This window comes from Drosophila virilis, chromosome X (genome assembly GCF_030788295.1).
Source record: "Drosophila virilis strain 15010-1051.87 chromosome X, Dvir_AGI_RSII-ME, whole genome shotgun sequence".
Taxonomy (NCBI): Eukaryota; Metazoa; Arthropoda; class Insecta; order Diptera; family Drosophilidae; genus Drosophila; species Drosophila virilis.
The window spans coordinates 2,360,416-2,385,000 of NC_091543.1; the positions used below are offsets into that span (position 1 = coordinate 2,360,416).

The 24,585-nt window shown below is 42.5% G+C and overlaps 1 long non-coding RNA gene across 1 annotated transcript in view; it reads left to right on the forward strand.

The window, feature by feature from the left end:
- Positions 1-24,585, forward strand: part of LOC138911777 (uncharacterized) — an 84,323-nt gene that overhangs the window by 39,456 nt on the left and 20,282 nt on the right. Inside the window, exon 3 of the long non-coding RNA XR_011417417.1 lies at positions 7,065-7,138. This is a non-coding gene — a long non-coding RNA (uncharacterized lncRNA). The remainder of the gene's footprint in view (positions 1-7,064; positions 7,139-24,585) is intronic.

The following is a 24,585-nucleotide window of genomic DNA, read 5'->3' on the forward strand; positions in this document are numbered from 1 at the left end:
GTTGGGGTGTATATATGTGTGGTGTGTCAGGTGGAAAGGTGGGCCAGCAGAGGTCACATAGAGGGTAGGCGAGCTGAGCTGCTGCGGACCTGCTGCTGCCTGTCAGCCAGGTGCTGGTGCTGCTGCCTCTGCTGCTGCTGCCTCTGCTGCTGCTGGGGGTGGTTTGTGTCGAGGGTAGTTGCTCTGCCGGGCAACGAGAGAACCGCCGACTGTCGAGCCCGCAGGTTGCGGGGCGCAGAGAAAGGCAACAAAAAAACAGAAAAAAAAATTTCATAGATTTTTTCTTAGAACTTGGGAAAATCCAATTAGAAATGCGCACAGAGGGAAATAATTCACCTGTCAGCCCACACACACACACACACACACACACAGATAGATAAAAAGAGACAGAGAGAGAGAGAGAGAGAGAGAGAGAGAGTGAGAGAGGGAGCAGGAGCGAGCGAGAGAGCTGTTGAGAGCCGAGCGGGGGATGAAACTGAAGGCTGACGAGCTGACAAGGCAAACTAAACTGAAATGAAGGCTTCGCTGCGTGGACGAAGGATGAGGACAGGTTGCTGGGCGGGCAAAAGGGGGCCGCTGGCAGGAGGGGGGGGGGGGGGGAAGGGATTTACTGCTGGCAGGTAAATTAATGACAGGCGAGGGTGGCTGCCCAGCAGCGGCGCAGTTGGCGGCGCAGTTGACGTCGACGCCACGCAGCCAGACCTTAAATGATGGCGCGTCGCATTTTCGAGGCTCGGTGTGTGCGTGCAAATGTGTGTGTGTGTGTGTGCAACGGAAATGAGCAAACAGAAATATACACGAAAAAATAAAACCAAGTTAGCAGGCTCTGGTCGGGTATGCGCTACTAGAAGATGCCCTGAGCCCAGCTGAAACGAGCTGCCTTTAAGATTAAAACTCATTCGAGTTTTCTTTCACACACACACACACACACACACACACACACCCTCACATATACACAAGCATGCACGCCTGCGCTCCAGTGCTTCTTCTCTCCCTTCTTCTTTTCCTTCTTCTCTTCCCTCTGCCGCACACATCACGCATGGAAGCTGCAGTTCTCCATGAGCTTCGGTCTTTATAGTCCGATCTTCATGAAATTTTGCTGCTTATATTATATTAGACAAAAATAGATACATATATATATATGTATGAAATTTTATGTATCTAGCTTTTTTCCTCCAGTTGTTTTTTCGAGACAGACAGACAGACAGACGTCTTGACTTTGCATCCTGCTTCGGATTACGTTGACTTTCCGGCCTCGGAACTGTTTGCTTTTGCCTGTTACAAGCGTTCGCACAAAACCTATTATACCCACTTTAGATGCGGGGCTATACGCAAAGAAAAAGGAAACGCAAACCAAAGCTATGAATCTGAAATTCTTGGACTGGCTTTTGCCTCAAACTCGATTGACATGCGGCTGACATGCGGCCTGATGAAGTGGCCTCCACAGCGCCCCGCTGCAGCCCCTTGCCACCACAATTTGCCACCCCCTGCTGCCACCTGCTCCTGTTTCTGCTGCTTAGCCGAGGGTTGGGTGCGCTTGGACAATTGACAGGGGGCGGGGCCAGGCGACTGCAAATGGGCAGGATATTGTGTTCACTTTTTGTTCTTGATACCCTTTGCACGCAGGTGTAAGAAGAAGCACAGCTTGTGACAGACACAAGAAGGCATCTCTGATACTTTTCAGATTAAAAAAGTTGCTTCCCCCTATGAAATTTGCATTAAAAGAGAAATATATCCAAACACAGCTATGGAAATCTGAAAATGTTCCAACTACAAACGAAAAAGTTATTAAAGAATCGATTTTTTCTAGTTTGAATTCTAAAAAGAAGCACAAAGGTTGCCTCACGTCAACTCAAAGCGGCATACAGGGTATCTGCCGGTCAGGCATTCGCAATTGAAGCATTCAGGTTTTTTTTTTGTGACTGCGCATTGATTTGCTGCATTGCGTGTGTGGCAGGTAGATGAAATTGTTGTTGCCCCCCCAACTAATTGGTTAGTCATCAATAGGGAAAGGAAGTTATCATTTAGAGAGCTTCAGGTTTAAAGCGGATCATGTGAGAGAAAGGAACAAGAATGCCTCGATAATTGTCAAATATATAAGGATAATAATCATATAGCCTGATCAGGTTCATGGTATGTACTTGAACTGGGGAATATGTGTTGACGAATGCTTGGAGAGACTTCAAATATGCTTATCCTCTTCAATGAAGGATTTCCTTGGCACCTGTGATGATATCAGTTGGATTAGGGTGCCATCCAGCCATCCCAAGACTAAAGCGCTTCCAAAGAAGTCCCTCAATCAAGTGTTTGGACATTAATAGAGTGGATAAAACAAATAAACATCTTGAGTTTCAATATAGTTCAAGCTGAAAGCTAATGCATATATTTTATAGTAGGAACTGCTCAAGGAGGAAATTCATCAGAGCTAATTCATTAGAGCGAATTCATCAGAGGGAATTATCTAAGTCGAAGAGGCTTTCAACAATGTAGGTAATGTCCCAGAGCGAAACAATAGTTCGAATCAGCTCAAGCGAAAGATTGAAGCGTTGGTGGGGAGAGAAACTTAAGATATTCCAATAGAAACTTCAGAGGAGCTCAAAATTGGCTCTTAGAAAACCTCCAAAGGAAGAGATTTGCTCTTAGAGGAATAAAAAAGGAAACCCCGGAAATTATGGACGATAAATTCAAGCGAATCATTTAAAGGCAGGATTAAAAGGTGAACGTAAGCAAATCGTTTCGTTAGAAACTTCCGGACGTGGAATCAATTGCAATTGGCTGCTGGTCCGATGAACGGAAACATCCCCAGGATCACGACAGCGGGAAAAAGCTTTATGAAAACGCCATTTTCTTGTTGGGAAGATGCCAAAGAGGGCACGGATTAAGCAACCCCAAAACAAAACACAAAACAGCCATAAAAGTGCAGAAATAGCTGGAACAATAGAACACCGCCCCCTCCCAACCAAACAATAAATCACAGAGAAGGAGGGACAGGGAGAGAGAGAGTGCGAGTGCGAGTGCGAGTGCGTTGGGTGGTTGCAAAAGTGGATTCAGATTCAGATTTGGCCAACCAAAAAAGGCGAAGCCAATGGCAACAATATTCGCAAGAAGCCAAAAGCAATAAGCATTAATTACACACACCAACAAAAACTGAAATGACAGCTGCGGTGGGTGGTTGGGCTGGTGGGTTGGTGGGTTGGTGGGCTGGCACAACCCTTGTGTGTGACACGCAAAAAAGGGCCAAGTCATCGCTGAGGCACGTCGGTTTGCGGATGCAGAACACAACACGACCCGGATGATGATGGTGGCCAAGGAGAGCTGCAAGGGTTGGGTTGGCCACGTTGCCAGGTGGATCAACCCTAAACGTACACGTGTCCTCCTCCGCGCCTCCTCCTGCACCCAGTCTCTCCTATTCTCCTGCTCTCCCACTCTCCGACTCGTCGGCCGCGTCAACGTCAACGTCTGTCGCTTGGCGCGGCGTATCTGCAAAACACATTTCGAGCTGTAACGGAAAAATCTATTAAATCAACGTTGCTGCGGCAACCAATTGCGGGCAAACGAACGAAACCACCGAAAAAGCAGCGCACAAACCTTTTGGGGTGGGTTGGACGACGACCGTGAGACGTGCGCCACCCCCGTCTGTGCTCGCATTGGTCTAAGTAGCGCACAGATACAATTTACAGCTCGCATTTCGTATGCAAAAAGCTGCAACATTTTTTTCTTTCCTCTTTCTTTCGACTGCACGCCAACCGCAGGGGTGCATGTTGCAAGGCTGCACATGTGCGAAGAGGGGGGGGGGGGGGGGGAGGGGGGGTTAGGGCACGGCAATCGTCAGATACATTTCGCTCGAATTTATCGCTGCTGTAAGTTGGACCTCAATTGCAATGTGTCTGCGAGTGTGCGTTGGTTAAGTTTTGCAAAGCAGGAAATTGTCGCATAGGAACACCCCAATGCTACCCTTCACAGCGCAGCCAAGCCAGAGAAAAAGAGAGAGAGAGCGAGAGGAATAGAGGGGGTGTGAGAGAGACAAACGGGATTAGAGCGAGGGGGCGGAAGAGCACGAGTGCAGCCAACACGCAATCGCCCACTCAGCTGTACATCCCTCAGAGCATATTTAGATGGCAGATGGATTAATGAGGATCAGCAGAACGTCCTGTGATAGGCTGTTGTGAATCTGTCGGAAACGCTGGAGAAATTCCCTTAGCAGAGGATTAGAATGGAGTATATGAAGGTCATAGGATTGTGGCGATTCGAACGTGGTCCTGTGATAGGCTGTTGCGAATCTGTGCTAATCGCAGGAGGAATTCACTTAGCAGAGGCTTAGAATGGAATATATTAAACCAATCCTTTTCGAGATGGAAGTCAGAGAGAGAGAGAGAGATGATAAGGCTCAAAAGCACTCAACACATTCTTTGAGATGTTTTGTCAACGTTAGACTTAGGCTATTGCGAATCTTAAGTACCACCTGTAGCACTTCTTCAGAATTTTGCTGTTGTGGTTCAACGGAAGAACAGAAACTCCTGCGAAAGGTTGTTGCGGATCTTCCCGAATTGCCGCGGGAATTCCTTCGTTTTAGATTGTTGTGGAGCTCTCGGTCTTCCTCCAGCCGAGCCTCTTATTAGGCAAAGACAAGTGAGCCAAGTTTCAAGTAGACGAAAGGATTCATCTTCTTTTGCATTGGACTTGTGCAAATCAGCGAAGCAGAACGTCTGCTATAAAATCTCTTCTTCCATTTAACTCCTGCAATCTCGCATTCAAGTAGACAGACTGCAGATCAAAGCAGTTGGCAAACTATACGTAAATCCTTTTTTGCCTTAACCCCAAAGAACCAAAAGGCGTCTGGACTATAGCTTACCTAACTTTTCAGCTGGGCTACCCAAGCGCTTTTTCTGCTATGCAGCTAGAAATAAGGAACTATTTTTGAGACATCCTACCGCAGAAATCCTTTTTCCGCAATTCCAAACAAATTTTCGGCTCCCAGCGAGTTAGTCTGATGAAACCAATTGATATAGCCCGCCCTCTGCCAATGGCCCGTTGGTCGCAACGAACTTCAGTGAAGGTAACCCCTAACCTCAAGGCACTTGGTTCTAGATCCTTGAAACAGCTGCTAGTGCTGCAGGAGAGGGGCGGGCGAGTGAGGGGGGGGGGGGGGGGGGAACTTGACTGCATTGCTATGCAAATTTAGTTGCAACTGCTGCAAGACCACAAAATGGAGCCACATAAAAACCTAAGTCAACGGCAAGGAGGCGGCGTAATGGATTTATGTGGCATTGCTGCCGTTGAGCGTGGCAAGGGCCATGTGGCACGTGGTTACACACACACACACACACACACACACACACACACACATTTTGGGGTCATGTTCGGTTGACATCAGCAGAATGCAGCGTGGCCGGGCGTAAATCATGTCAGGCCAACTCTTGGGCATTTTTCTCTTAGTCATAGATGTGAGTGGGCTTGAATGGTTGGGGCTTGGGGGCAGCTGGCTAAAATGCAGCCTATGAGCCTTGAATTGCATGTCAACGTAGACAGTTAAACAACCCCAAGTCCGAATCCAAGTCCGAGTCCAAGCCCAACTGGCCAAAGGGCAGCGACAATCATCATTACTCATATGGCCCAAAAGTGCCATCATAAAGTACGTCATTGTCCTGCTGTGTGTGTGTTTGTGTGTGTGTGTGTGCTTAGCACTCTCCAAGGATTCGGCTAATGAGCATGTCCATGTCCACGACCAGATAATCAGCGGGTTACAAGGCTCTCGGGTGACTTGAACTAAGGAGTTTCGACTGGACGAAGCTGCTGCCGCTGCCGCTGCTGCTGCTGAACGGGCCTCATTAGCTGCCAGCCAACTGAGTGGACTTGAAAGCTGGTGTAAACACACACACACACACACACACACACACACACAGAGTCACACACACACATGCATACATACCCCCCAGCCTGGCGCTGAGCTTCCATTAACGTGATGTGGATCGCAGTTGGTGGTTGGAATCGTGCGTGGCTTTTATGGCGCTTTGTGTGCTCAGGGACCCGTCTCTCTCTCTGCGTATGTATGTGTGTGTGTGTGTGTGTGTGTGTGTGCTGCGATGCACACTCCAATTGTAACTCCAACATTGACTTGCCGTCCGTCCCACCCGCTGCCTCGTCAGAGGATTATTCATGGTCGCTGGTTCCGCGTCGTAAGCTTCAAAAGTCCGCAAGTCCGCAAGTCGCTTCCTTGCCAACGCCAAGTATGTGTGTGTGTGTGTGTGTGTGTGTGTGCTTGCACAAGGTGTGTCATTGACACTCGCTGGCTGGCTGGCTTGAATGGGTGTGGCATGCAACCTCCCCCAAAAGTGTATACATTTTTTAGTATCTGGCAGCAGCATCTGCCTCGGCTTTTTATTTTTGGCTATTGATTTTCTTTGCCCTGGACGCACGCGATCAAAAAGCAACGCACGCATGCCTCACACCCCATCCACCCGCGCAACCATACCCGCACCTCTCACCGCTCCCCCATCAGTTTTCTGGACGTCGTCAACGTGTTGTCTTGGACTTGGTCTGGCTCGCTGCGCACTCAAACGTAACGAGAGCCGCGACGAGCCGCTTGCTCGCCTCGCAGATGGATGTGCTCCTCGTTTGGCCAAAAGAGTTAAAAGTTAAACTGAGTCAGCGGGCAGCGTTCTTTGCTCTGACCCTGAACTGCTTAATGCAATGGGATTAGCAAGCTTTTGATCTTGGAATCGAAAGGCAAGACCCTAAAAATACGCCCTACAATATCTTGCCAATTCGTATGATAAGCCACAATAATGCAAATTCCAGTCATTTGTTATTTCGTAGCTTAAATATATATAATTTTGCATCTTTAAGATACTTTTCTATTTGAATACAAGTTTCGATACTCTAGCTTTTTTCAAAAGACTATTTTCGCTTCAAGATACTTTTGTATCTCTAAGATACACATATGTATTTAAATATGTAAGGATACTTTTTCAATAAAATGATGGCTCTTGTTGTTTTTGGATGCCTTGAGTATTTTTCTATTTAAAAACAATTCTCTAAAACGAAATATATCTTTTGTATTGCAGAGATACATTCATAATCCCAATGGATACTTTTGTGCCACATCTTAAACATATTTTTGGATGCCAACGATACAAATGTAAGTGAGAGACATATATTTATTATAAATTCTATTTAGCTCAAATATATATAAATCATACATATTTATAGATTTACCGTTTGCTTAGCTTTATGCAACCTAACCTTTATAAAAGATACTTGTTAAAGATACTTGTTCTACATGCCCCAAAGATGTGCTTGTAGCATTGTGAAACACATTTGTTTATATGAAAAATTTGGTTTAGGCTAAAAAATGCTTTTATATATTTAAGTTATTTGAGCTTAGCAAATATACTTTTACAGTTGGGAGATACTATTATGGCTTGCACGTAAGCATTGAATATTAAAGATACATTTGTATATCGAATATATTGCATTGAATTGTATCTCATAGATTAATTTGTATCTTAGAGATAATATTGTGTTACAAATGTACTTTAGTGCTATATAGACAGCTGAGCTACTAAAAGATACAATAGCAACTAAAAGATACTCTTGTATCTTCCAGATATTTTTGTATCTTACAGATACATTTTTATTTATACACATTCAAATCTCAGAATCAGCTATATAGATAGCTGCTTAAGCAAAAGATAAAATTACAGCTAAAAGATACTTTTGTATCTCACAGATACATTTATATTTTTGCATTTAAAAATCTCGAAAGACGCCACTCAGCATGTCGCAATGTCACGCAGCTCGCGCGTTCAGCCAATCGCACAGCCAATCACATCGAAGATGAAAGATGGAATCCAATAAAAAAAAACGCCCCGCGCCCCACAACAAGATGAAGTCCACGACATGCTGAGGCCCATGACTGCCCCCCAGACAAAAGCAGCAGCAGCAGCAGCAGCAGCAGCAGCGGCAGCGTAAAATCAAAGCTAACCACAGTCGCCCGCAGATACAGATACACACAGCCACAGCTACAGATACATTTTTGTAGACAGATACAAAGCAAAAGAAACGAAAAACCATTCAGCGCAACTTGTGTGTGGTGGGGGAGGGGGGGATGGTTAAGGGGAGCTGGGGTAGCCACGCTGACAGAGATTAATGAAGCACTTATGGGTGAACGAGACGCGCGCACACACACACACACACACACACACACACACACACATACACACATACACAGGCACAGACAAACGGGCGTCGTCTGGAGGCAGCCGCTTGTATCTGTATCTGTAGCTGTATCTGTGTATCTGTATCTGGTGGCTGTGCGCTGGGGCAGCAGCAGTAGTTGTTGTTGTTGCTGTTGTTGTTTATTTGCTGTTGCTGAGATTTCGACGCCCGCACACACACACATACACACATACATCGAAGCAATTATGAGCATTGTATCTGTAGCTGCTGCTTTGGGAATGGCTGCAGATACACGCAGCCCGAGCTAAGATCAAGGCAAGTCGCCAAGCTATTTATAGCACTCGCTCCCCTCTCTTCGGCTTTCTCTCTCTCTCTCTCTCTCTCTCTCTCTCTGTCTCTTGTTCTCTTTCTCTGTGATGGCGTTTGGAGGAGGAGCTGGTATGAATTATAAATAAGTATCTTTTCGCTATGCAGATGAGCTGCTAAATCTGTTCTGTAGACCATCTGCTGTCTCCATCATCGTCTCGTCGTCTCTTGGCATTTTTCACACACACCCCCTCCGCCCTCTGCAGATCGGTGCACCTGGCACACCGTGATGTCCAGCCACAGTGGCCACTAGTCAAGGCTTTCAGCATTTGCATTTGCATTTTTCCAACGTATCCGCATCTGCATTCGTATTCGTATTTGTATCTGTATCTTTTTGCTAAAGTATCTTGTGTAGCTCTTAATTTGCCATTGTCTGGCCGCGAAATTCTGTGAAAAATTCCAGACAACGATTTAAACAACAATCTTTAAGCCCGCCAACGTCTGTCGCCTTGGCTACACTCAAAACAATTAATGTACTTGCATATAAAATATGTATAAATTTATATAAATTTAATTCTTTTTTTATTGCTTATAATATTATTAGAATATTTTTGAATACTTTATGAATTTTTCTTTCTTGTTTTTTTTGCCATCGCCAATCGACTGCCCTAGTTTTGGCAGTGTAAGTTCTTGAGGCCTGAGTATTTCATTCTCTGCTCTGCTCTGTTCGCGTAGCTTCAAAATGTTCTAAGGTTATCAGATAATTTGAGCAAATTGCCGAAAAAGAAGTTCGTGTAGGGTGATGGGTGGGTGGGAGGGGGCAGTGGAAAGAGGAAGCAGTCGATTGTTAAAAAACCGGAACTGCGATCCGATCAACTCGTATTGACAGCTTTTCACAGAGCGCATTTTGTATGTTTTATTATTATTATTATTGCTGCGGTTCGGTGCTGTTCGGCTCGGCGAGCCAGCGTGCCCCGCAACTTTATGATTTCCTCACTTGGATGCCCCATTTTGCATTTTATTGCGAGCGGGTAGGTGCCTGCCCCTGCCCCTGGCCCTGCCCCTGCAACAAGCGGATCGAGATTGGACAGAAAAAAAGAAGCATGATGAAAAATCAAGGTCTAAGCAGACTCACGGCCCGGCTGATCATTAACGTTGCATACAAATGTATCTATAGCTGTGCGTGTAGATGTATCTATAGCTGTAGATGTATCTGCAGATGTATCTGTATATGTATCTGGAGCTGTGGCTGTGGCTGTGTTTGTATATATATATAGTTGAAGCAGTATCTGGAGCTGTGGCTCTTCCTGTATTTGTATCTGTAGCTGTGGCTAACGATGTATCTGTAGCTGTACCTGTGTCTGACAGGGAAGCTTGGAGTCAGCGGACGCGACGCCATTTACAAAGCAACAGCGGTAGGAGTAGCCAAGTTAATGTCTGCCAGCAATGAAATGACTGCAAGATGATCGTGATCATCATCATCATTATGATCGTGATGATGGTGGTGGTGCTGGTGATGACGACGCAGATGTAGACGCACTGAAAGCAAACGTTACGCTTGGTTAAAGATCATTACCGGCAGCAACAACAACAACAATGAAGACGATAACGACAGCGACAACAAACGACAACGGGGCGTCGTCAGCATTTGCCAAGGGGCAATGCAAAAGACCCAGACCAAGACCCAGACCCAGACCCAGACCCAGAGCCAGAGCCAGAGCCCGGAGACAGCGAAAGAGCCCGCGCAGAGCGGGAGTTATACGAGCCAAAAGCGAGCCTAGGCCCAAACAGCATACATATATTTATTTTTTTTGGCATACCCTGGCAAAGTCTTAAAGTAGGGCATGCTCGAAGTAGACAAAATTAGGCGACAGGCTGTCGAAGGCAAAGCAAACGTGGCTGAGAAGAAGAGAAGCAGGCAAAATCTCTGGTAGAAAAACGACAAAAAAGGGCAAAAGAAAAAAGAAGGTCGCTGGTTCAATTCCAGGTGCGAAGCGACCATGCTATCTGTTATCTTTAACCCCATTTAGGCTAGTTAAGCTGAATCTTTACGCCTAAGTTCAAACCCAAATTGCTTAATGCAAATGCGTATATATTACAATGTTAGCAACAATCAGCAGAAGGCAAATACACTATCAGATACCCCTTACTCAATCTGAACCTGGTCGTCTTTGGAACTCGAAGAGCTTGGGCTGGCAAACTTGACTTTGCCTGAGCCTGAACCTGAGCCTACATTTGCTATGCATTCCAGCTGATTACAGGGTAACTGCTGGTCGAGCATTTCGGCGTGACCGCTGCTGCACTTTTTAATGGCGGTTTGCCCGATCTGCCGTGGCGCATCCCAAAAGTCAAGTAGAGAAAAAAACAAGACGAGTTGAGAACTCATGAGTGTCGACCACAATATGCAATTGCAGCTAAGCAAAGCTGCGCAGCTGAATGACGTTAACCAACACTGGTTAAGTGAGGGAGGAAGTAAGAAGGAGTCGGAGTGGAAGGGGTGGGGGAGGTAGTTGACATGGGGAAAATGGGCTGCTGTTGACTGCGTCTCTCAACGGCTCAACGATTTTTGACCAAGAGCAAGAGCAAGAGCAAGCGTCGACCTCTTGGCGGGCGGCTGCGACGCAGTCAGGCAGATCAGCGCGCACGCCAGAGCCCAGGGGCCAGACCTGCAAAGAAACATATTATATATATATATATATCTGCCCCGCATAGACCCCTAGCTGTAAGTATTCTCGCATGCCATGCTCATCCTCCGGCACAAGATGACGGATGTTCTCGCCTCTCTCTCTCTCTCTCTCTTTTTCTCTTTCTCTCTCTCGTTTGCCCTCATTATCTGCAGCTTCTGTTGCCTTCCCTCCCCCTCTCTCTCTTTCTCTCTCTCTCTCTCTCTCTCTCTTTTTCTCTCTCTCTCTCTCTCTCTCTCTCTCTCTCTCTCTCTCTCTCTCTCTCTCTTACCCTATTGCTTCGCTTTAGACATTATTTTGTGGCCGTCGTTTCGCCCATTTCTGTTTCAGAGTCTGGCTCCGTTTTGTTTTTTTTTTTTTTTTGTTATTTCTGTTTTACATCAATGATCACTGAACCGTTTACGTTTTTGAACTGTTTCAAGGTCTGCTCCAGTCTGTTTTTTTTTTTTTTTTCAGTTTTCAGCTTCTTTTGCTTCTTATTTATCTCTTTGTTTATGCCCTGTTCGCAAGCAGAAAGAGCATATTGGTTGCGTGCTGCGGTCTGTGCGTGTGTGGCTAAAAGGCAAAATGGCAAGAAGTCGCCGTAAATATACTCTTATATTCGATATAAGCTTATGTATGATATATGAAATATTTATAAAGATCGGACTCTAAGCACCGAAGTTAGTCGAGAATGGGCAAAAGTAGTAGAGTGCGCAATTTGAGGCGTGTTTCTGCATAAATATACATAATATATGGCTGCAGGGTATATACTAGTCGAGCACTCTCGAATGAAGCTCCCGTAAGTGTATTTCTCTGCTGAAACTCTTAACAGATTCGCCTTTGTTCTGCTAAACACGCTCTTATTATATAAGCTAGCGTATCGCATGTGCCTTTTGTCTGCTTGCGCCTCTCTCTGCGCTTCTCAGCCGAGTCTGAACTTTCTTTCGTTTGGAAAGTGCCACTTGCTGAACCGTGTTAAACTGTGCTAAACTGTTAAACTGTTAAGTTCAGATGTGGCCGCGTTTTCCGATCGATTAGCGGTAAGCGGGGGGCGGCTCCATTGACCAGTGGGTGGCAACTGACAGCTTGCAACTTGCAGCTTGCAACTTGCAACTTGCAGCTTGTGGCAACTTCAGCAGCTCAAGCGGCAGCTGCCGCAGCGAGCTACCCCCGCGCAATGTGGCAGCTACAATTGTTGTTGCGGCAGGTGTTGCAACATCGTTGCCCTCTCCCGCTGCCCCTGCCTCTGACTTAGTTCCCTCTTCGGACTCGTGCTCATATTTGTCTGCGCCCGTTCCTCGCTTTGCCCTTCAGCTGCCGCCGGCGTCTTCGTCTCACGTGCATTTTTACATGGCATGCGATCACGAATTTAATGAGCGACAACGTAATTGCTTCTTAATGGAAATTGGGCAAAGGAAACTGAAAATGAAAACGAAAATGAATAGGAAAACGCAACGCTCAATGCTGGACGCGAAAACCAGCGGCTCGCCAAACGATTCGGCGACAATTTTCAAAGAACTTGTCTGCAAAACCGAAAGTAAACGATGATGCGAGGCCTGTTTGCAAGAAGAACGGCAAACGGCGAGGCCCACTGTGCAAGAAAAAAGACGTGGCCCACTGTGCCAGAAGAAAGTCTGAAGAGCTATCTAAATACACACACACTCACACATGCTTGATTGACTAATTGATTGACTGCTTGATTGACTGAAATGGGTAAAAAAAACTTGGTCGGGAACTTTAAGGGGTAGAGTCGGAAAATGACGAACTCATTTCCTTCCAGAGCAAGAAAATATGCAATCGATTACACATTATCAATATACATTATCGATAGCTCGCAGGAAATCGAGAAAAAAAAGCTTGTTTTTACCACATCTTATTTTTTTTATATTTTTTTATATTTATTTATTTATTAATGGTCGACAAAACGAGTGTCTTCCTCATTATTCAAAAGGTTGTACAATATAAGTATATTCTAAAAGCCTAGTTAAAGGATACAATTTTCTAAATAGCATCACCGACCGATGGAGGTGTTTTATTTGCCAGTCCGGCCAGCTGTGCCCCTTTTCACAGCTAATTTTGTCAGTGACGCTATTAGAGCCTACATCTAAGCAGAAGGTTGTAAGTAGGAAAAAAGTGATCTCAAGTGAAATTAAAAATAATCTTAATTTGCTAAATTAATAAAGAAAATACAATAAATAGGAAAAAAGAAAGTAAGAAAATTGTTAATAAAGTAAAGCAATGTAAGTTAGATAAAGAGTGTTAAGTGGATAGGACAAAGAGAAAAGTATTGGGAAATCACCTACACGGTGGGGGAAAATTTTTCAGCCTGTCCGGCTAGCTATGCCCCTGCTCATAGCTGGGAATGGTCAGCGACTTCCCGAAGGTATCCTGAAAGCAACGATTTTATTAGGGGTAGAGACAGTTCGGTAGAGAAAACGTGATGCAAACTATTATAATTTTTACATAGCACGCGAAAAGAATTGTGCATAGCGTAATCAGTTGTGCACGTAGATAGTAATAAGGGGCGATAATTTCTGGTTGGTCTAGCCGGAACAGAGAATTGAAGACGCCCTAGCAGAAAAGGAGAATCGATGTCGCCAATAATCAACTTATGTAGAAGGACAACACCGAGAATTGTCCTACGGTTGATTAACGACGGAAGGTTGAGAAGAAGCAGTCTGCTGGAGTAGGACGGCAACCGAAGATTAGGGTCCCAATTTAAACCTCGTAAGGCAAAAAGCAGAAATTGCTTCTGAACAGATTCAATACGATCCTGGCTGTTGATATACTGTGGAGACCAGATGCAAGAGCAGTATTCAAGGATAGGGCGAACAAGAGAGATGTACAGAAGTTTTGTTATAAAAGGATCGTTAAACTCTTTAGACCATCGTTTAATGAATCCAAGTACACCTTTTGCCTCATTAACAATGGTATCTATATGAAGATTGAAACAGAGTTTAGAATCAAAAATAACGCCTAGATCCTTAACTGTTAGTATACGTTGCAAAGGGATATTGTCGATTGTATAACTAACAAGATAAGGTGTAGTACGATTAAAAGTCATAAACATACACTTTGAACAATTTAGATGCAATTGATTGGCCGAACACCAAAGTTGCATAGCGTTCAAATCGTCTTGTAGACGAGAATGATGTAGGGGGTTAGTGTATGATAGAAAAAGTTTGACATCGTCCGCATACATGAGTACACGGGCATGTGATATAACAGAAGGAAGATCATTTATAAAAAGTGTAAAGAGTAAAGGTCCAAGATGACTACCTTGAGGAACACCAGAAGTAACGTGAACCCTTTTAGAGGTAGTCAACCTCAGTATTACTCTTTGGGTCCTACCTTTTAAATAAGAATTAATCCAAAGTAAAAGGGACAGAGGGAAACCTATTCGGTCAAGTTTAAAAAGTAAAATGTCATGGTGCACAGAGTCAAACGCCTTGCTGAAGTCAGTGTAAATGACATCAGTTTGCATTTTCGAAAGGAAAGCATCATTTACCAAGGAAGTAAACTCAAGCAGATTGGTCGTAGTTGACCGATTCTTTACGAATCCATGTTGAACAGGGGAAACAACTGATTTGCAGAAATGCTGCAAATTCGAAGTGATTATTTTTTCAAATAATTTAGGAATAGCAGACAGTTTTGCAATGCCCCTGTAATTTTGTATATCAGACTTCCCACCTTTCTTGTGAAGAGGAATGATATAAGATTCTTTCCAAAGAGATGGAAAGACAGAAGTTTCAAGGGATAGATTAAAAAGCTTTAGCAATGGATAGAAAAGGGAAGAACTGCACTCCTTGAGTAGACAACTAGGAATATTGTCCGGCCCAGGAGAGTAAGAAGATTTTAGAGAGTTTATAGCTAATAGGAGAGAGGAGTGTGAAATAATGGGGGGAGGTATAGAACTAGCGGAGGAAATAGTATAAGGGTAAGAATTAGTATTAGGACAGACTGAAGAGTAAGTTGATTGGAAAAAATTAGCAAAGAGGTTAGCAGAATCAGTGTCATTGCTAGCTTTATCCATCCCAAGAAAAAAAGAAGATGGCAAAGTTGAAGACTTACGCTTCAAGTTTACAAAATTATAAAACTGTCTCGGATTTCGGGCGAATTGCCTTTTACAACGAATTAGATAATTCTCATAGCATTGAGAATTAAGAAGAAAAAAGTTCGACTTGGCTATGGAATATTTAGCCAAGTCTGTACACGAACCAGACTTTTTAAACTTTTTAAAATAAATCAGCATTAAATCTTACAGCATTTAGGCGGTAGAAACATCCAATCTAGAATATCTGGAATATGTTTCTGGGATATCTAGAATAAGTTAAATCCCAAGCTGGAAAAAAAGAGAAAGTAAGGTTATCAATATTCTTGGTGAAAATTCATGTAAAAATGGTGCCCTCAAATATCCCATATAACATAGACCTGGGTCTAAATTTCCCATTACCATAACTAGAGGAAATCTCATCCGATTTTCATAAAGTTTGTCTGTTTGTTCATGGTTTGGCCTCTAGATTAGTTATGCATTTAAATCTGGCAAGATTATTCCTGGTCAAAATTTATGTAGAAATGATACACACAAATATCCCATTAGACATAGACACAGGCCAAAATTTCCCACTCCCATAACATGGTCAAAACTCTACAGATTTTTATAAGGTTTGTCTTTTTGTTCATGGTTTGGCCTCTAGATCAATTTGGCATCCAAGCCTGGCCACATTAATCTGGGTCCAAATTCATGTCAAAATGTTGTCCTCAAATATCCCATATAGAAATAGGTCAAAATTTCCTACTTCCATAGCTCGGTCAAATATCATCCGATTTTCATAAGGTTATTGATTTTTCTCATGGTTTTTCCGTAAAATCAATTTGGCATTTAAATCTGACAACATTTTTTTGGGTCCAAATTCATGTCAAAATGTTGCCCTCAATATCCCATATGGACATAGGTCAAAATTTCCCACCTTCATAGCTCGGTCAAATCTCATCCGATTTTCATAAGGTTTTTGATTTTTCTCATGGTTTTGCCTTAAGATCAAATTGGCATCTTAATTTGACAACATTTTTCTGGGTCTAAATTCATGTCAAAATGTTGCTTTTCTATATCCCATATGGACAAAGGTCAAAATTTTCCACTTCCATAACTCGGGCAAATCTCATCCGATTTGCATAAGGTTTTGGATTTTTCCCATGGTTTTGCCTCTAGATCAAATTGGCATTTAAATCTGACAACATTTTTCTGGGTCCAAATTCATGTCAAAATGTTGCCCTCAATATCCCACATGGACATAGGTCAAAATTTCCCACCTTCATAACTCGGTCAAATCTCATCCGAATTTCATAAGGTTTTGGATTTTTCCCATGGTTTTGCCTCTAGATCAAATTGGCATCTTAATCTGACAAAAATTTTCTGGGTCCAAATTCATGTCAAAATGTTGCCCTCAATATACCATATGGACATAGGTCAAAATTTCCCACTTCCATAACTCGGTCAAATCTCATCCGATTTTAGTAAGGTTTTGAATTTTTCTCATGGTTTTGCCTTAAGATCAAATTGGCATTTAAATCTGACAACATTTTTCTGGGTCCAAATTCATGTCAAAATGTTGCCCTCAAATATCCCATAGAGACATAGGTCAAAATATCCCACTTCCATAACTCGGTCAAATCTCATCCGATTTTCATAAGGTTTTGGATTTTTCCCATGGTTTTGCCTCTAGATCAAATTGGCATCTTAATCTGACAAAAATTTTTTGGGTCCAAATTCATGTCAAAACGTGCCCTCAAATATCCCATATAGACATAGGTCAAAATATCCCACTTCCATAAGTCGGTCAAATCTCATCCGATTTTCATAAGGTTTTGGATTTTTCCCATGGTTTTGCCTCTAGATCAAATTGGCATCTTAATCTGACAACATTTTTTTGGGTCCAAATTCATGTCAAAATGTTGCCCTCAAATATCCCATATAGACATAGGTCAAAATTTCCAACTTCCATAACTCGGTCAAATCTCATCCGATTTTCATAAGGTTTTGGATTTTTCCCATGGTTTTGCCTCTAGATCAAATTGGCATTTAAATCTGACAAAAATTTGTTGGGTCCAAATTCATGTCAAAACGTGCCCTCAAATATCCCATATAGACATAGGTCAAAATATCCCACTTCCATAACTCGGTCAAATCGCATCCGATTTTCATAAGGTTTTGGATTTTTCCCATGGTTTTGCTTCTAGATCAAATTGGCTTTTAAATCTGACAACATTTTTCTGGGTCCAAATTCATGTCAAAATGTTACCCTCAATATCCCATATGGACATAGGTCAAAATTTCCCACCTTCATAACTCGGTCAAATCTCATCCGATTTTCATAAGGTTTTGGATTTTTCTCATGGTTTTGCCTCTAGATCAAATTGGCATTTAAATCTGACAACATTTTTCTGGGTCCAAATTCATGTTAAAATGTTGCCCTCAAATATCCTGTATAGACATACGTCAAAATTTCCAACTTCCATAACTCGGTCAAATCTCATCCGATTTTCATAAGGTTTTGGATTTTTCCCATGGTTTTGCCTCTAGATCAAATTGGCATCTTAATCTGACAAAAATTTTGTGGGTCCAAATTCATGTCAAAACGTGCCCTCAAATATCGCATATAGACATAGGTCAAAATTTCCCACCTTCATAACTCGGTCAAATCTCATCCGATTTTCATAAGGTTTTGGATTTTTCCCATGGTTTTGCCTCTAGATCAAATTGGCATTTAAATCTGACAACATTTTTCTGGGTCCAAATTCATGTCAAAATGTTGCCCTCAATATCCCATATGGACATAGGTCAAAATTTTCCACTTCCATAACTCGGGCAAATCTCATCCGATTTTCATAAGGTTTTGGATTTTTCCCATGGTTTTGCCTCTAGATCAAATTGGCATTTAAATCTGACAACATTTTTCTGGGTCCAAATTCATGTCAAAATGTTGCCCTCAATATCCCACATGGACATAGGTCAAAATTTCCCACCTTCATAACTCGGTCAAATCTCATCCGAATTTCATAAGGTTTTGGATTTTTCCCATGGTTTTGCCTCTAGATCAAATTGGCATCTTAATCTGACAACATTTTTCTGGGTCCAAATTCATGTCAAAATGTTGCCCTCAATATCCCATATGGACATAGGTCAAAATTTCCCACTTCCATAACTCGGTCAAATCTCATCCGATTTTAGTAAGGTTTTGAATTTTTCTCATGGTTTTGCCTTAAGATCAAATTGGCATTTAAATCTGACAACATTTTTCTGGGTCCAAATTCATGTCAAAATGTTGCCCTCAAATATCCCATAGAGACATAGGTCAAAATATCCCACTTCCATAACTCGGTCAAATCTCATCCGATTTTCATAAGGTTTTGGATTTTTCCCATGGTTTTGCCTCTAGATCAATTTGGCATCTTAATCTGACAACATTTTTTTGGGTCCAAATTCATGTCAAAATGTTGCCCTCAAATTTCCCATATAGACATAGGTCAAAATTTCCAACTTCCATAACTCGGTCAAATCTCATCCAATTTTCATAAGGTTTTGGATTTTTCCCATGGTTTTGCCTCTAGATCAAATTGGCATCTTAATCTGACAACATTTTTTTGGGTCCAAATTCATGTCAAAATGTTTCCCTCAAATATCCCATATAGACATAGGTCAAAATAGCCCACTTCCATAACTCGGTCAAATCTCATCCGATTTTCATAAGGTTTTGGATTTTTCCCATGGTTTTGCCTCTAGATCAAATTGGCATCTTAATCTGACAACATTTTTTTGGGTCCAAATTCATGTCAAAATGTTGCCCTCAAATATCCCATATAGACATAGGTCAAAATTTCCAACTTCCATAACTCGTTCAAATCTCATCCGATTTTCATAAGGTTTTGAATTTTTCCCATGGTTTTGCCTCTAGATCAAATTGGCATTTAAATCTGACAAAAATTTTTTGGGTCCAAATTCATGTCAAAACGTGCCCTCAAATATCCCATATAGACATAGGTCAAAATATCCCACTTCCATAACTCGGTCAAATCGCATCCGATTTTCATAAGGTTTTGGATTTTTCCCATGGTTTTGCTTCTAGATCAAATTGGCTTTTAAATCTGACAACATTTTTCTGGGTCCAAATTCATGTCAAAATGTTACCCTCAATATCCCATATGGACATAGGTCAAAATTTCCCTCCTTCATAACTCGGTCAAATCTCATCCGATTTTCATAAGGTTTTGGATTTTTCTCATGGTTTTGCCTCTAGATCAAATTGGCATTTAAATCTGACAACATTTTTCTGGGTCCAAATTCATGTTAAAATGTTGCCCTCAAATATCCTGTATAGACATACGTCAAAATTTCCAACTTCCATAACTCGGTCAAATCTCATCCGATTTTCATAAGGTTTTGGATTTTTCCCATGGTTTTGCCTCTAGATCAAATTGGCATCTTAATCTGACAAAAATTTTGTGGGTCCAAATTCATGTCAAAACGTGCCCTCAAATATCGCATATAGACATAGGTCAAAATTTCCCACCTTCATAACTCGGTCAAATCTCATCCGATTTTCATAAGGTTTTGGATTTTTCCCATGGTTTTGCCTCTAGATCAAATTGGCATCTTAATCTGACAACATTTTTTTGGGTCCAAATTCATGTCAAAATGTTGCCCTCAAATATCCCATATAGACATAGGTCAAAATTTCCCAATTCCATAATTCGGTCAAAACTTATCCGATTTTCATAAGGTTTATCTCTTTGTTCATGGTTTGGCCTCTAGATGAATTATGCATCTAAATCTGGCAACATTATTTTCTTCCAAAATTCATCATTTAGCTATAATATATATAATTCCTAGTTATAAGATATAATACCCGAGAAAATGATCGAAAGCCAAAGCTCGTCAAAGTCGCAAATCAAGGAGCGCACTCTATGAAAATGCACAAGTTTTCGTTTCCCTTTGTTTTCGCATCACATATTTGCACTTGTGCATTACGCAAGAAGTTGGATATATGCAGCCTGAGCTTGTATAATACTCCAGCATTATGTAGAACCAAGGCTGGGTGCTGGCGGGTCCGAGGCGTGTCTGTGGCACACATAAAATGTGACACGTAGCCGCAGATAGGTCTAGAAAATTGGGTAACTATTCTGAGACGCGAGACGAGAAGCAGCAGAAGAAGAAGAAGACGACTACGAATGATAGCCGAGCAAGGGAGCGAGGGCAGTGAGTGGGGAGGGGAGCGGTCTGACTGGGCGCCACATGAGTCGAAATGTGAGACAAAATTCGCAGACAGCAGGTGGTGGGGAAGAGGGCAGCGTAAGAGGGCTACTCTAATCGAGTAGGGGCACTCACGAATCGCTGCATAATATTTTTCTGTGCATTCATCTGACATTGAGTTTCTATCCGAATGCTAAAATACTCTACCAAGCCCAGAAATATTCCTTATTCACGATTTCCTTCAAATTTCTAGAAATATCGTTTGAGTTTTTCAAGCAGAACTCGAGAACTATTCGAGCTAGACACATCCAATTTGCTATGCAGTTGGTTGGATAGTATTCATATCTAAAAAAGATTTCACTTTTCGGTAACATTTCGGTATGCGCCACGAAATTGGAAAAAGGCGCGTGCTCAAAGCCAGAGCCTTGCGCTTTGGTATACGCACAATTTTCCTTGTTATCCCTCAGCCCAGACAATTGCCTTAAAACAGTCAAGTTAGGCAAGAACAGATGTTCTGGAATGTCGGTAGGGCAACTGCTAGTCGTGCACGCCCGATTAGAGCACCCGCAAGTCATGAGAAACACCTTCTAGTCTTGACTTCTTCACAGACACATATCTCCAAATACATCTATATACATCTATGTATATATATATATATATCTTCCCTTCAGGCAATCGATCGCTTATCGCTGGATGGCCACTCAGCTGGGATTACCAACTTGAAAAGGCCTAATATATGATGTACATACATATATATATATATGTATATACAGGGTATTATGTACTATATAATAGTTCGGCTCGTGTTTGTGCCAAATGCGATAAGCCGAGAGTGCAGCATGCCTGCATGCCAGGGGCGCGTTGTTAAAGGGGCCGGCTGGTGTGGAAGGGGGGAGGGTGGGGGGGTTAAACAATTGCAATTGCAATTGCAATTGCGAGAAATAGAAAATTGAATTTGAACACGTCTTCCTGTTTTGACCAGCTCCATTACGTAACGCCGCCAGCTAGACGTGCGGCAGCTGAGTTCCAGATAACTCGCAACAGAAAATTTATGAAAATAAATGAGAGCGAGCCGATGGGCGAATGAGCACGACTAACAGATACCCTAAAGTCAGGATTGAGCTGGCATTGCAACTATTTCAATTGGCCTGCTTAAATAGATATATACCCCATATTAATATTCATATTATTGAATATAAATATGCTTCTTTCTTAAACTCCAGACTTATTGAAATACTTCAGTCCGATCTTAATGCAATATTTGAGGCAGCAAAATGTGTATGCACGCCAAAGCACAAGGCTCTGTCCTTAAGAAACTTCCTTTTCTCAATAAATGCTGGGAATTGAATTAGGTATCCAAAATGTGAACTACTCTCAATCTGTATATGCCATACGAGAGTCTGTATGGCAAATTTCATGCACATAGCTCTCATAATCCTCGAGTTATGCCAAAAAACATATTCGATATATGTCATGTATCGATATTTATCGATATTAAGAAAATGGCAGCAATTATCAGGCAACATTTACCTTGAATATATAGTCCAAATGTCGAGTCTCCAGTTTTGATAGTTTCCCAGATTGGACAGCGAGATCTAAGATCAGGATTATATATATTTTATGGCATCGGAGAAGTTTCCATATGTCTTTTCCTGACGTTTATATCATTTTCAATAGGTTCCACAATGATTTCCAATCGGAATCGAATTGGATAGCGATGCAGTGGTATTGCACAACGCAGAGAGATAAAGCATAAGCGCATTCACCCTCCCACTCTTTCTCTCGCTCTCTCTCTCTTTTTCTTTTTCTCTCTCTCGCTTTGTTGTATACTCATACACATTGTTGCCTTAACTGGAGCACAGCAGGCGGGCAGTCTGCGAGATTAGAGCGTTATGCTAATACGTCTAATACGAAGGCCCCTCTCTCTATCTCCATTCGCCTTGGTCGAGTTACCGAGTTGGTAATGCTATCAGCAAACAGTTTCATTGATTACCAACAGAAACACACACGCACAAAATCGTGTGCTTTGAATCTTGCGCAAGATGTGCGTCCAGCTGAAAAAGTACAGTTGCGTTTCCTGTGCCACACCCAAAACATACCCTAACCTTACTTTAGTCTCTATACATGAACATCTGGAATCTGAAATTGAAATCAATATGAACACGTCTAGCATGAGACATGTGTAAGTGTACATCTCTATAAAGAAAACTGTTTTAACTGATTGATTGATTGATTGATTGATTGACTGGCTGATTGACTTATGATTGATTGTCTGATTGATGATCAACGCACAGTTCTAGTCGTAAGAGCTGAGGCATGTGGGAGAATATATATCTGTAAAGAACACTGTTTAACTGACTGATTGACTGACTGATTGACTGACTGATTGACTAACTGATTGACTGACTGATTGACTGACTGTTTGATGTTACTCGCCCACGCCCCCACGCCGCAAAATCTGTAAAGCTAAACATTTCACAACAATTTTATTTGTCATTCGATCTTTCGACTTTTCACCTACAAGTACGGAAAATAAGTGAAAAACAATTGCTTAATATTATTTTTTGTTAATCAATCTACAATCAATCAATCGATTCGAAAACACGTTCGAAGATCTATGCAAGAGCTTGTTGAGGAAAACCTCGCTACTTGTGGAGGTCAAAGAAAACAGAATTTGCCAAACACGAAAGTTTTTCATTTAGTGCTAAGTTAACTTTTTAAACAGTTCTTGTTTCACAAAGTTCTCAAAATGAAACTCAATTAATGGTATATTTGTTGTATTCATTTTTAAGTTAATTTTTGTTAATCATTTCGATCTGCCAGCGAAATTCAGAGTGCATATTTTGTGATTAGTTTGTCCACGTTTTGGCTCGTATTCCTCTCACTTGCTCTGATAAATGTTCGCGTGTTCGGCTTTCTAAAGTTCCATAAAGCAATACCAAACGGCAAAATAGCAAAATATTAAATACCAGAAGCCAATTGTCAGGAACATTGGCGCACATTGACAGCAGCTGCTGATGAGAAATCACACCTCAAGTGTGTGTGTGTGCAGGTGTGTGTGTGTGTGTGTGTGTGTGTGAGTGTGTGCGCTTGGTGCACTGCCTCGCTCGGGCACAAAAATTTGCTGCGCAGCTTCGCTAATCTTGAGGCTTGGCGCAGGGGCAGGAGGGCGTGGTGGGGTGGGTTGGGTAGGTGGGCAGCTTTTGACTGTCGATTAGATAAGCGCCCCACATCAAAGACGCCAAACGATGGAGCAACAACAACAACAACAACAACAACAAAAGCAGCAGCAGCCGTTCAATCATTTGCGATTGATAAGCAAAGGCAAAGGAGGCCAAGCAAAGCTGACCAAAGGCAGGTGCCTGGTGCGGGCAGAGTAAAGCAAACCCACCCCTCCCCACCCCCACACCCTTTCACGCCCATCATTTTGGCCATGACAAAGCGAATGAAAAGTGAAGCGAAGCAACAATTGCTCGCAGCGATTGTTGCTGCTGTCGTCGTTACGTTGCGCGACAGCAACATGCAGCAGCAGCACCAGCAGCAGCAGCTACACGTACTTGCAGATACAGATACACACACCCATCCATGCAGACACACACAGACATGCATACATATTTTTAACTATTTATGGTTATTACGCGTCGTTAGCGTGTTTTATTTTTAAAATAGACCAAAAACGGCGACGGCGACGCGGCCAGCGATGACGTCTACGTAATCAGCCCACAGGCCAATGGAAATTTGAGAAAAACTGGGAAAATGGCAAAGGAAAGTCGAACAAATGTGTGGCGCAGCAATTAGGCAAGTGGCCACGGTCAAGGACGACAGTGAGAGAGGCGGAGAGGGACGGGTAGAGGGAGAGGGGGAGAGAGAGAGAAAGATAATGAGAAAAGTGAGAACAAAGGCAGATAGAGGAAAAAAAAATGGAGTGAGGGAGCGAGCTAAACAAAGAGAATAGTGCGAGAGGTAGAGAGAGAGGGAGAGGGAGATAGAGAGAGAGGGAGAGGGAGATAGAGAGAGAGGGAGAGAGAGGGAGAGAGAGAGAGAAAGAGAGAGAGAGAGAGAGAGAGAGAGAGAGAGAGAGAGAGAGAGAGAAAGAGTTACAAATAGATTGAGAGATAAACATGGAGAGAGAGCGAATTAGATGGGAGAGAGATAAAATGGAACGAGAGCAAAAGAGAATTGAGA